Here is a 12,849-nt window from a genome sequence, read left to right as displayed (position 1 = left end):
CCGTGGCCTCTCCCGTTGCGGAGCACAGGCTCCGGACGTGCAGGCTCAGCGGCCATGGCTCACGGGCCTAGCCGCTCCACGGCACGTGGGATCCTCCCGGACCGGGGCACGAACCCGCGTCCCCTGCATCAGCAGGCAGACTCTCAACCACCACGCCACCAGGGAAGCCCTAAATCTTTTGAATTAAAAAGAAATTAAAACATAGGTTTGTGTTTAAACAACATTAAAGTGGCTTAAAAAAAAACTAGAATTAATAAAAAACAAAAGCGAAACTAGAATTTTATAAATTTAATGGCCAGATTGTGAAATTAGATTACAGATTAGTATCTGGATACCTAAATGGCCAGAACTGACAGTTGTTGCCATCAGCCTTAATAGCACATAGTGTCAACCATAGATTATTTGACCACTGTTTGTTTAATGGCAATCTCCTTTGTTAGACTCTAGGCTCTGTGAGGCCAGGGCTATGTCTGTCTAGTCCACAGCAGTATCCCTAGTTCTTGCTTATTGCCTGGTGTAGGCTTGGTTCTTAGTAAAATTTGAATAAGTCAGTGAGTGATTCATTTACTGGGAGGTTTGGGGGTGGCCATGCATCCATCCATCCATTCATTCATCCATCATCAGATACCTTATGGAGAACCTGCCATGCACCAGGCACTTTGCTGGGCACCACAGACACAGGGTTGAGCAGATGTAGCCCACCCACCCTGGGAGGAGGAGCTTGCCACCTGGTGGAAAAGGAGTAAAGTCCTTCACCATGGGCCCTCAAACACCTCTTCCATGGATCTCTTGCCTGATGGTCTACTATGGAAGCTATTCCTTTGTATCTAGGCGCTGTTCCTTTAAATCACAAATATGCTGGGAGATGGGCTTGTCAGTCATTCACAATTCAGGGTTTTTGAGAACTAGTTTCTCAAATTTTGGAGGGGAAAGGGAGAAGGCAGGTCATACAGCCAAGGAAGGAGCATTCAGGGAATCATTTTCTCCCTTTTCTGTAGCAGGAGGCCCCAGGCCGTGGGGAGGCAGCAGTGTAACAGCAAACATGCTCAATTGGCTGAGTCCATCACCACCTGTGAGGTGACAGGCAGCTCAGGTGCCCTACCTGCCTAAAGACGATGCAGATCAAATGGGGCTGCAGGTATGTTGGGGCCCTGGGAGTCACACCGGCCACGCTCTCCCCCCCATCAGGGAGGAGGCCGGCCTCCCAGACCTGCTGCTCTACAGATGCCTCTCCTGTGCAGCTTCTTCTCTAGAGGAAGCTCTTTTGGTCTCCTGCCACAAGAACACTAGCTGGGTCTCCTTTTCCTTCTGTCTTGTGGGCAGAGGCTGGAGCTGAGCTCCCAGCTGCCCCAAGTAGGAAGGAGGCTGTGCTGGAGAAAAGTCAGACCTGGGGGGAGAGGCAGAGCTTGAACCAAACTCTACTTTATTTCCACACAGTCCCAGCCACCAGGGCAGCCCTCCTGGCCCCCTGCAGCTCCTGACCCTGGGGCACTGAGCCTCCTGAGAGGCGGCCCACAGAGGCCTGCCATGCTCTGTCCTGTCCAGCAGGACCTCATTTCAGTCACAGGAGCATGAGGACAAGGCAACTCCCCCTTCCTTCCCTGACTCACATGAAGGTGATTGTGCAGGGCTGCAGTCAGGGTGGAGGTGGTGATTGTGCAGGGCTGCAGTCAGGGTGGAGGTGGGGAGGGGCTGGAGTGGAGGCCTCACTTTGCCTCTCCCTCAGCTCCGGAGGATTCCCAGTTTCTAGCTCATTCTCTGTGTAGTTCTCACACTGTCTCCTCTCCCCGTGAGGTGGACCCGAGAGGAGAGACGCTCAAATAAACACAAGGCCAATGGCTCCCTCAGCTGGTCTCAGACAGGAAGCTCTGTCTCTTAGACCTCAGAGAAGGCTTGGGGAAGGGAGGAAAGGTGGCCTTCCTACGCTGCATTCCTGAGGGAAGCATGCATCGTGTCCACGTGGTTTTACCTGTTAGCAGTGCCATAGTTTTAAAAAGTTACAATATAAAAATTAGAGTTGGGATGGTTGAGGAAATGAGGTCTGTTTGTTGAGTATAAATATGAATGCAAGGAAATAACTGCTCATTTCTTCAAGTATTAATTTCACCCTGTATTTTAAAAAGACAAGTGCGGGCTTCCCTGGTGGCGCAGTGCTTGAGAGTCTGCCTGCCGATGCAGGGGACACGGTTTCGTGCCCCTGTCCGGGGAGATCCCACATGCCGCGGTGCGGCTGGGCTCGTGTGCCGTGGCCACTGAGCCTGCGCGTCTGGAGTCTGTGCTCCGCAACGGGAGTGAGAGGCCCGCGTACTGCAAAAAATAAATAAATAAATAAAATAAATAAAAATAAAAAGACAAGTGCTTGAGCATTGATTTTTCACATTCAGATGTGAAGCAGTTAGTAAAAGTGTTATTATTTCTATTTCTGACAGGTGGGGAAACTGGGGCTGCAGAGGAGCCATAGCACCTTCCCTGTGGGAGAATCTTGAGTCTGTGCCCTGAGCTGGTTCTTGAGGACTATGGTCACACGAGCCAAGTCTGAACATTGCAGAATCCTGACACACGGTGAGTTCTTGATAAATGCCAGCCAATCAGAGCCCCCCGCCCTTTACGTAACTTCTCTGGTGTCCTATGCTTTTCCTCTTAGCATGCCATGCACCAGGCAGTTGACCTTTGAACTACATGGTTTGAACTGCGCAGGTCCACTTATACACGGATCTTTTTCAATAGTAAATACTATAGCACCATACGATCTGCGGTTGGTTGAATCCGAGGATGTGGAATGGTGGATAAGTAGGAATTATGTATATGGAGGGCCGACTATAAGTTATACACAGAGTTTTGACTTCGTGGTGGGTCAGCATCCCTAACCCCTGTGTTGTTCATGGGTTCAATGTATATACTTATTTGTTCAATGTCCATCCTTCCACACCCATTTCTTTTCTTGTTTTTTTTTTTTTGGAGTATAGTTTTTTCAGTTTCTGGTGTATAGCAAAGTGAATCAGTTATACATACACATATATCCACTCTTTTTTAGATTCTTTTCTCACGTAGGCCACTACAGGGTGTTGAGTAGGGTTCCCTGTGCTATGCAGTAGTCCTTATTAGTTATCTATTATATGTATAGTAGTGTGTATATGTCAGTCCCAATCTCCCAATTTATCCCTCTTCCACCCTCCATTTCTTTTTTTTCTTTTTTAGATTTTCTTTTTTGATGTGGACCATTTTTAAAGTCTATATTGAATTTGTGACAATATTGCTTCTGTTTTATGTTTTGGTGTTTTGGCCCAGAAGCATGTGGCATCTTAGCTCCCCGACCAGGGATTGAACCCACACTCCCTGCATTGGAAGGTGAAGTCTTAACCACTGGACCACCAGGGGAGTCCCATCCCACCCTCCATTTCTTGACGACAGATACCAAATGTGTTTTGTTCAACACCTGTGTGCTAGTGAATTGCCTGGCACAGTGGAGGCCCTCGCCAAATAGGTTCTAAAGTAATGAATGAAAAACAGTCTTTCTCATAGCAATTCTGCACAGTTGTGACACTTGGCCACCTTTTGCCTCAATTGCTAATTAATTAAATGGGAGTAATATATCCTTTCTCAAGGATCAGTTGCCCTTCTAAAAGCTGGGAAATGCTGATGCTTGGGAAATGCTGCTGTCCCCGTGGAGGTTCCAGGCTGGTGTGCTGGAGAGCACTCTCCCAGAGGCTCCACAATGCCACGGCCAATTTCTTCTCTTTCCCCACCCATGTATTAATTGGAAGGAGATGTTACCTTTCACAAGACCCAATAATATTCTTAATTTATACCCCAAACAGAAGTTTGGACGTTGCCATATTATGAAGGAAAATCAGATCAGAAACTATCTCAAGGAACTCCTGAAGTAGAGGCCCTTTGAAGGCCGCCATTGGTCATGGATCATTTGTCTAAAATCTTCTGTTGTGCTCTCTTTTCCATGCCCCAGGCCAGGCACTGGGAGTCCATTCAGAAGCTACCCAGTGTGCAGGCACTGAGGCATGTGTTAATGACACCGTGTGTGTGTGTGTGTGTGTGTGTGTGTGTGTGTGTGTGTGTGTGTGTGTCCCGGAAGCAGGCCAGGTGCTCAGGGAGAGGCCTAAGGATCTCTAGTAAGTCTTGAAGGACACATGCAAATTAGGAAGCAAAAGAAGATGTTCAAGGTCATGGGTCCCCAACTCCTGGGCCACGGACCAGTACCAGTCGGTGGCCTGTTAGGAACCGGGCCGCACAGCAGGAGGTGACCTGCGGGTAAGCGAGTGAAGCTTCATCTGTATTTAAAGCCACTCCCCATCGCTCGCATTACCACCTGAGCTCCCTCTCCTGTCAGATCAGCAGCGGCATTAGATTCTCATAGGAGCGCAAACCCTACTGTGAACTGCGCATGCGAGGGATCTAGGTTGCGTGCTCCTTATAAGGATCTAACGCCTGATGATCTGAGGGGGAGCTGAGGCGGTGATGCTAGTGCTGGGGAGCGGCTGCAAATACCGATTAGCATTAGCAGAGAGGTTTGACTGCACAGAGACCATAATAAATCAATGCGCTCGAATCATCCCGACACCATCCCCCCCTACCCCATCGGTGGAAAAATTGTCTTCCACGAAACTGGTCCCTGGTGCCCAAAAGGTTGGGAACCACTGTTCTAGGTGAAGAGGACAGGATGATGAAAGCCACAAAGGTGTGAGAACTCCCAGCAAGTCTGGAATCCATCTCTGCATGTTTTCTTAGGGTGTGTATATGGCTTAGTGGTTACTGTTTGTTCCAGGTGACAATGCTTTCTCACCTTGGAGTGTCTGCAAGAGTGGTTACCCAGTGTGATTCTGAGAAACCCCACTCCTGGCCAGCTGATGCCAGTGGGGGGATGAGAAGGCACCCCATTTCCAGCTACTTCCTTAACAGGGATCCCAACAGAGCACTGTATTGCTATATCTATGATTCAGTTTTTGGAAATGGAAAGACCTCTTGCCAAATCCCTGCCAACAGAGGTGGGAACGAGGATGGGGCGCCCAGGGCCTGGGAGAGGTGGATGGGCTAAACCTTGGGGTTTCCCAGAATTTCAGAATTAGAAGGGGCGGAAGTGGGTAGGTTGGCTGGCCTCCCCTGGACGCTGATGTCTGAGACCTCTGTGGAAAAGCCCAGTGGGTTGCACGCTTGCCCTCTGGCTGGCTTGTGAAGGAACACGGCCTGAGCCAGTTTGGGCCAGTTTACCTTTAGGGTGGACCACGGGGCAGTAGGCCTGGGAGAGGCACCCCTTCAGATCAGCCTGTTCCTCAGCACAGGAGGTTGCTTTGTTTCCCTCAAGGCTGGTCTGCTTATGTTGACACTGATTCTTGTAAAGTGATGCATGGGCAGGGTTTTACTCACGGGTGAAAAGATCTCCATGAGGTCATTTTGCTCCTACCTGGGAGGTAAAGCCTTCTTTCTAACTCAGGCTGATACAGGGTTTTGTACCACCATCGTCACCATAAACTACTGACTTGCCCATTTTCTTATTGAGGCTCCTACAAGTTACCACATTTCTGGGGTGTCCAACTCTCACCAGCAGCTCAGGTTTCTGTCCCAGTGAACTAATGTTCTCATCAGTAGTTCCCTCCGATAAGCTGAGGAAAGTGGAGAGTCCAAGGACTGAAAACTAATTGGGGAAAGTGGGCACTTAAACTTCCTATCCGATCAAAGATCCCTTTGCTCTAGTCTAGCCTTCTCAGGATTTGGGGTGCAGGGAGAAGCGGATCTACTATTTATCTCACATATTTTCATGTCTCCGGGCTCCTCCTTCACTGGAACCACAGACCGGAAGGGACCTTCGGGATGATTTAGCCCACCCTGCATCGCGCATTGCTCTCAAAGGCCCAGAGACATTATGCCTGAGAGCACACAGTTATCAGTGAAGGGATGGACCCAGAACCCAGGCTTTTTGACATCCAGCTCAGTGCTCAGTCCACCAGCCCACGCTGCCTCCATGCTCATGTTCAGCCCTGGGTATTTTATTACCTTCTTTCCCCCAACCCTTTGTGGCTTTGTAACCAGAGCACAGTGGTCTTTATGTAGATGATACTTAGGAAAAGTGTAGCCTAACTTTTGGTTTGCTGGGGGTTGTCATGTCAGCTTGCAGGAGATGCACTAGAAGTGTGTGGGGAAACACTGCAAGGCATCCTCCGTGACTTCCACGTTCGGTTTTCAAGGAATGGGGCAACGATATCATTCATTCTTGAACAGAAAAAACAAACCCAGCTTGTTTTCAGGGTCTAGCACAGCACTTCACACAGAGGCTGGAATTCCCCTACTGGCCATCAATGCTGAGTACAGGGCATCACCAGTCCTGTAAAGTCTCTGGATCTTTTGGGCTTAAATGGAAAAGCATCATCTCTGAGGTGGGGAAGAAAGTACAGGCTTTGTAGTTTCACATAAGTAAAATCCAAGTAATATCCCTTGGAATATTAGCTACCACTTGTGGCCTGTTTTCTATGTGTCAGTTATGGTGCTCCTAGTAACTCATTCAGTGCTCAGCCCTAAGTGGTGCCATTATATTATTCCCAATTTTATGAATGAGAAGAGTGAGACTCAGTTGCTTGTCCAAAGTCATAAGGTAGAATGTTACAGAACGTGGAGTCAAATTGGCTGACTGTAAGCCCTCCAATGCAGAAATGTCTGAAGACATGGCAGGAGGGCTCCCATGGATAAAGGCCATTGAGCTGCCATCTCCTGCCAGATGCTGGGCTTCTGTTCTCCACGCTCAGACTCCTAACGGGGACAGCAGAACACTTGTTCACGTTCTCACCTCCACATCCTATCCCCATGGAAGGGTGAAAAAGAAGCAGAGGAGATCCAGCCACCTCCACTCACCCTCTCAATGTTTGTCACCATGAGCTGCAGCAATGAGGATGGACTGGACTCTGGTGTGATGGGTTGGCACATGGTCTCAAGTTTCTGGTCCAGGGGTTTGGAACACAGCTGCACTTGCTCTGGCGAGGAAGAGGGATGCTGTTTACCAGCACCAAGTCTCTGAACTCATTCTAGTGACCTTTGAGAATTCACTCTTTGTGGGAATAAAAGTTATGGAGAAGGAATTTTTTTATCCTCTACACACGTCTAGGTCAAATTATTATTGCCAAATAAAACAAGTATAAATTTCCCCTCCCATAATCTTAAACAGACATATTCTAGAAATATTTCGTCCATGTCTTCAGAAGATTGCTTTGCTTTTTCTGGTGTCAGGTCAACAGAAAAATGTGACACCCTGGTCGTGAAAGCCTGGGTCAGTTTTTGAGCAGTATCTGTATAACTGGTAGATTTTATTCTCTTATTGCTTTTTGTTTGCCCTTCATCATACACTCCTCAATAGAACTAAAGACACTCTCTGTTCTAAGGAAGCTCATGATCTAATGATGCCATTGGGAAGTCACTGGTTTTTATTGTGTATATTTTGCAAATCAAAAAAACAAAAAAGGTCAATGCAAGTCATAATTCATATAAATAAACCTATTAAGAAGGAAATGGAGAAGCTACAAAGTATCACTGGAGATTTGTTATTCTCGGAGTTTGTTTTTCTCTCTGTAAGGAAATGGGTTGCTTTTTTTTTTTTTGGTTTTGGTTTTAAAACCAATTGCAAAAAAACCCCATTAAATGTGGTGGGAGGATGTACCCATAGGACCACTTTACAAGGAGCAATGAGCACTTGAAAATTATCAATATTCCTTTACATTTAGGAACACTTTGAGTGCTCTGAGTGAATTAACGAGAGGGAGTAAAGAGCTAGGTAAATATGTAAAGTCCATTCTGCAGTTAGTTTTCCAGAGGGATGCTCAGTTATATAAGGAAGGGAGCAAAGGTTAGAGAGCTAGAGTCCAGGTGATTCTACCCGGAAGGTTTTCCCAGAGCAGTGGGGAAGAAGAAGAATGCCTTACTCTCTGGACTGGCTGGAAATGCCCTGGCCTGGCGCTTCCCTGGCGTGAGGAGTGTCACCATCCCTCCCTGCTGTTCCCCTTCCCACCCTTGCCCTTTCATAATTCCCAAGGAACCTGAAGCCCTCAAGCCAGGCAGGCTCACTGAGGCTCTGTGTATCTCCCACGATCTTCTCTGACACATGGAAGAAGAAGGAATATTTCTGAGTTCGATGATTTGCTTCTAGTTCATTTAAGGGTCAACAGCCAAAGGTGGAAAAGGGATGTAAAGACTAGATCCAGGTGAGGCAGTGGCGACAGCGGCAGCGAGAGGATGAACAACAAGTTCGACGCATTGAAAGATGACGACAGTGGGGACCATGATCAGAACGAAGAAAACAGCACACAGAAAGATGGTGAGAAGGAAAAAACGGAACGAGACTAGGCTCAGAGCAGCAGCAAGAGGAAGGCTGTTGTCCCTGGGCCAGCAGAGCACCCCCTGCAGTATAACTACACTTTCTGGTACTCCAGGAGAACCCCTGGCCGTCCCACCAGCTCACAGAGCTACGAACAGAATATCAAACAGATTGGCATCTTTGCCTCTGTGGAGCAGTTCTGGAGGTTTTACAGCCACGTGGTACGGCCCGGGGACCTGACAGGCCACAGTGACTTCCATCTCTTCAAAGAAGAATTAAACCCATGTGGGAGGATGATGCAAATAAAAATGGTGGCAAGTGGATTATTCGGCCGTGGAAGGGCTTGGCATCCCGTTGCTGGGAGACTCTCATCCTGACCATGTTGGGGGAATAGTCCATGGTTGGGGAGGAGATCTGTGGGGCTGTGGTCTCTGTCCGGTTTCAGCAGGACATTATTTCAATATGGAATAAGAATGACAGCGACCAAGCCACCACAGCCCGCATCCGAGATACACTTCGGCGAGTGCTCAACCTACCTCCCAACACCATTATGGAATATAAAACCCACACCGACAGCATCGAGGGTAATTCAAGCTTTCGAAATACAAAAATCACATTGTGAAAGTACACAAGCTGGCAATAATCCTTTTCTGTACGTGTGTTTGTCCGGAACGGATGGGAGGTCTCCGGCTGGCCCTTCCGTCTGCTCACTGAGGGGACGTCCCTGAGCCTCGTGCTCCCCTTTTGCACTCATTCCTGGAGGACGGATTCCGCTAGACACCCTCCAGCATTGCTGACTTTATAAAGCGGAAAAAATGGAAAACGTGACTTTGCAATAGACAAACTTTTTTTTTAATGGGGTTCTGTGGGGGGAGTTCAGCCTTTCCTTTTGCTGTGTGCTGTCCAGATGCCTCCCGGGCACGCTGTCGTGCTCTCCTCTGCTGTCCGAAGGGTGTCGTGACCGCGTGTACAGGCCAGAGCTGTCGACTGAGCGTGATCAGTATTATGAATGTCTGTGCATCCAGGAAAAGCTTTTCATTGGAGAGTCCCGGAATAGCTATCAATGCTGTCTTCTAGATCTGCCATTAAATTATTGGGACACTTTGTTTAAAAAAAAAAAAGACTAGATCTAAACATTGTTAAGGTAGAAAACTGGTACTTTGGGAGTCTGCATGTCTGCATTCAAGGGTAGAAATGGAAATTTACCTTTGGGGCACCCTAGTCATTTTTGAAGAAACGGTTGGGTGGCCCTTCCTCCATGATGCTGCCCAGTATAGTAGCAGGTGACCTTGTTTTCCCCTTTTGGAATACCTGGGAGGTGCATTTTGTTCATTGCTGTATCTGTAGCACCAAGAGCTGTGCCTGGTGCAAAACAGATAACTATCTGTGGGAATGAATGAATGTGTGGTCAGTGGAGGTAATTCTCTTAGGCCGCCAAGGTGTGAGGGCTGGGAAGCACGTCTGAGAACCCTGCTGGGGAGCTTGACATGCACTTTTTGAGAAGTTATATAATTAATAGTGACCGGAAGGAGTTGAAATAGCACTCTTGGCACCACAGTTACCTTAGGCACTTATGGCTTGACTTGAGGCCCTTGCAGTCTGTCACACTGTTTCCATTGAAAATGCATCTGAGTCCCAAGAATTGGCTTATAAGTGACCTTGGGAAATACAAACCAATCTTAGTGGAAACCTGCCTGAAACTCTGGTTCAGCTGTGGCTGTTTAGTAATATGTCCACAAATAAGGCACTGCTGGGAAAGCCACTGGCCTTTATTCTTGTGCTTTGTTCCTAGCAGGAAGCGTTGGTGTAGCATCAGGAATGTAGACTTGGACTTCGTCGACCACTTTGCAGCGGTGACATTTTCCTAAGTGTCCCAAGACCAGAGGATCTTAAATGGGCCAGGGAGAGGTCCTTCCAGGTATGTTAATATCGTAGATGCTCTGGCTGAGCAGGGTGTGACTCAGAAACATCCGAGTGGCCACCAGCAGTCACGAGTTTCAGTAAGATGCAGATGAACCAGAGAAAATCAGGGTAACATCACAGAAGATCCTAAGGTTTGACATGAGGCTGGTTGATCAGCTCTGAGAGATGGCTGGCCTATCACACACAGCAAATAGCATTATTGCATAATGATGCAGGTTTGAAGGGACATTCTCCATGTAGGCTCATTTAGGCACCCCAACTTGTTCTCCTGGAGGTTGGGGTTTGTGAGAGGCAGGCAGTCTCAGATGGCATCTGTGCTGAGGCCACAGATATCCAGGCAGAAGCCTGGCACCTTGTTCTTCTGCATGAGGACCCTGGGGCCTCAGGGGAAGGTGGAGAGTCTAAGGCCTTCTGGCCATAAGACAGTGCCACCCTGCTGATGGAGGGGCTGATATCAGCTCGGAGAGAAATCCAGACTGACTGCTCAGATGTACTTCCTGGAACATGAAGAAGGGGCTAGCAGGTCTTGGCAGGGCATAAGGACAGTGTTGTAATATACTAAGCAAGAGAGAGATTTTTAAGTAGTAGGAGAGGTTATGCAATCTCCACCAGGATGTGGGGAATCAAGGTAGGGTGAGGGGCAGCACTGACCTCTTCAATAAAGGCAGTATCAGTGGTCACTGTGTCCCCGATCAGGGGCTCCTCTGCTAGTGTCCGGTTGCAGTGACACTTGTAGCCTCTTGTGTGGGGAGGGAGAAAGCCGTGAAGGGCATTAACCAGCCTGAGCAGAAAGATGACACTGGGTTAGCTTCGTTTTCAGGTTGGCTCTGCTCGAGCGGTGACAAAGATAAGCACTGGTAATGCCAAGTTCATATCCCACCAGCTTGTTACCAAAGTGGGAAGAATTTTTCCCTTTCTCAGGAGGACCAGTGACAGTTCCAAGGCTGGTGGTGCTCACTGGCTCAGCATGAGTCAGGTAGTATGACAGTGACCTTGATCAGCTAGGCCAGGGGCAGGTAACTACTCTCAAGCCCTTGGCCTGAGACTGGGGGAGAAGTGGTTCTCCAAGAAAAACTGAGTTCCCTTCATCTAAGAAAAGGCGATGAGTGCTGAGCAGCAAAAAAGTCACATTTCCACACATTCTGACTTGAAATGTGTGACTGGGTGTGAGTCAAAGCCAGAATTTCAATGAAGAACCGGTTACCTAAGGTCTTCATGCAGCTGCAGTGTGCCTAGAAAGTGAAGGGGTTTCCCTGACCTTCTCTAGAATGTTTCTTAAGAAGTAAAGTATGCTCGAGCATGTAGCACTGGAAACTAATCACGTGACTAACAAACAAATGGACCGGAAACTGGGGGAAGGGCAGGCAGGAACATAAGAGAGAAGGCTCATATCCTTTCAACAAATAGGCAGCATTACTTAGAATAAAGGAGGAAATGAGGCAAGAATTGAAATAATGAAGTGGTGGTTTTTTTGGCAAAAAAAATGGTGCAACATCTGTGTTAATATTTAGCCTAAAGAAAACCCCAGTAATTTCCATTATTGTGATGTTATTAGATGACAGTGACATTTTTTTATTTCTTCCTTATCATTTTCTAAGTTATGAGTTAATCTAATCTGGCACTCAGGTCCTTCTCCATCAGGTAAAGTCCCTCTCATTCTTCAGTGGTTCCTCTTCGAAGGTACCACTCGTGTACCTTCTTTCCAGATTCACGTAGGGGGAGATCCTTTTTCTCTCTTTCTTGTCAGCTTTTCTGCTTTTGTACATACCACTAAGATAGCACTTGTCATGTTGCACTGTGGTTTTTCATTTGTTCAGAAAGTTCTTTCGGGCAAGCCAGACTTGAGGTACATCATTTGACTTCTCTGAAAGTCAAAGGGGGAATAACAGTTCCTTCCACAGAGAGGTGCTGTGAGAATTCAATTAAAGAAGCTGATGCATGAAAAGCACATAGCATGATATCTGGCACATGGTGAGAGCTCAGTAAATATTAGTGCATTTTAGTATTAATTCTCGTTGAAATAATAGTTATTATTATTGATATGTATTTTACCAGATGATGAGTTCCTAGAGGACAGCGGCTGTTCTGAGGTCATAGTAGATACTCTATATATGTGGAAAGAAAAAAAGACAGGGAAAGGAGGGGAGGATAGGGGAAGAGAGGGAGAGGTAGAGGGGAAAGAGGGAGGAAATAATAATGGGAACAACTAAGAAGGGAGCACTGCCAGGTTTGTCCAGTGAAGAAGGATCTTGAGAACGTTTGTTTTATAGATGAGGAAATGTAGGGGCCAAGAAAAGTTAAGGAGCAGGTCTAAGACCACGAAGTGGGGCTGGAATACAGGCTGTCTCCCGGGGTTACTCGTCACAGCCCCTGCTGTTACCGGATCAGCTTTTTGTCCTCTCCATTTTCCTTAGCAATGGCACGGCATCCACACTGCTTGATAAACCTCAGCTGACCTCTGCCACTGGGAGAACAGGGCATTTCCTATCCACCCCCAGATGCAGACTGAGGAAAACGTAGGTACTTGGTGGGAATTTTTCAATGTCTCCTGTGAAAACCAGAAGACAGCCATTAAGTAGTAACACGGTCCTGGCCTTAATGTGGTTGGCTCCAAG

General features: G+C 47.5%; 1 pseudogene; it reads left to right on the top strand.

Moving 5' to 3' along the window:
* The first annotated feature begins 8,208 nt into the window (after nucleotides 1–8,208).
* On the top strand, nucleotides 8,209–8,933 carry LOC112403702 (eukaryotic translation initiation factor 4E type 2 pseudogene; annotated as a pseudogene).
* Nucleotides 8,934–12,849: the final 3,916 nt, after the last annotated feature.

The sequence above is a fragment of the Neophocaena asiaeorientalis genome, unplaced genomic scaffold, assembly GCF_003031525.2.
Source record: "Neophocaena asiaeorientalis asiaeorientalis breed wild unplaced genomic scaffold, Neophocaena_asiaeorientalis_V1.1 scaffold147, whole genome shotgun sequence".
NCBI classification, from domain to species: domain Eukaryota; kingdom Metazoa; phylum Chordata; class Mammalia; order Artiodactyla; family Phocoenidae; genus Neophocaena; species Neophocaena asiaeorientalis.
This window is presented reverse-complemented; position numbering and strand designations above follow the sequence as displayed.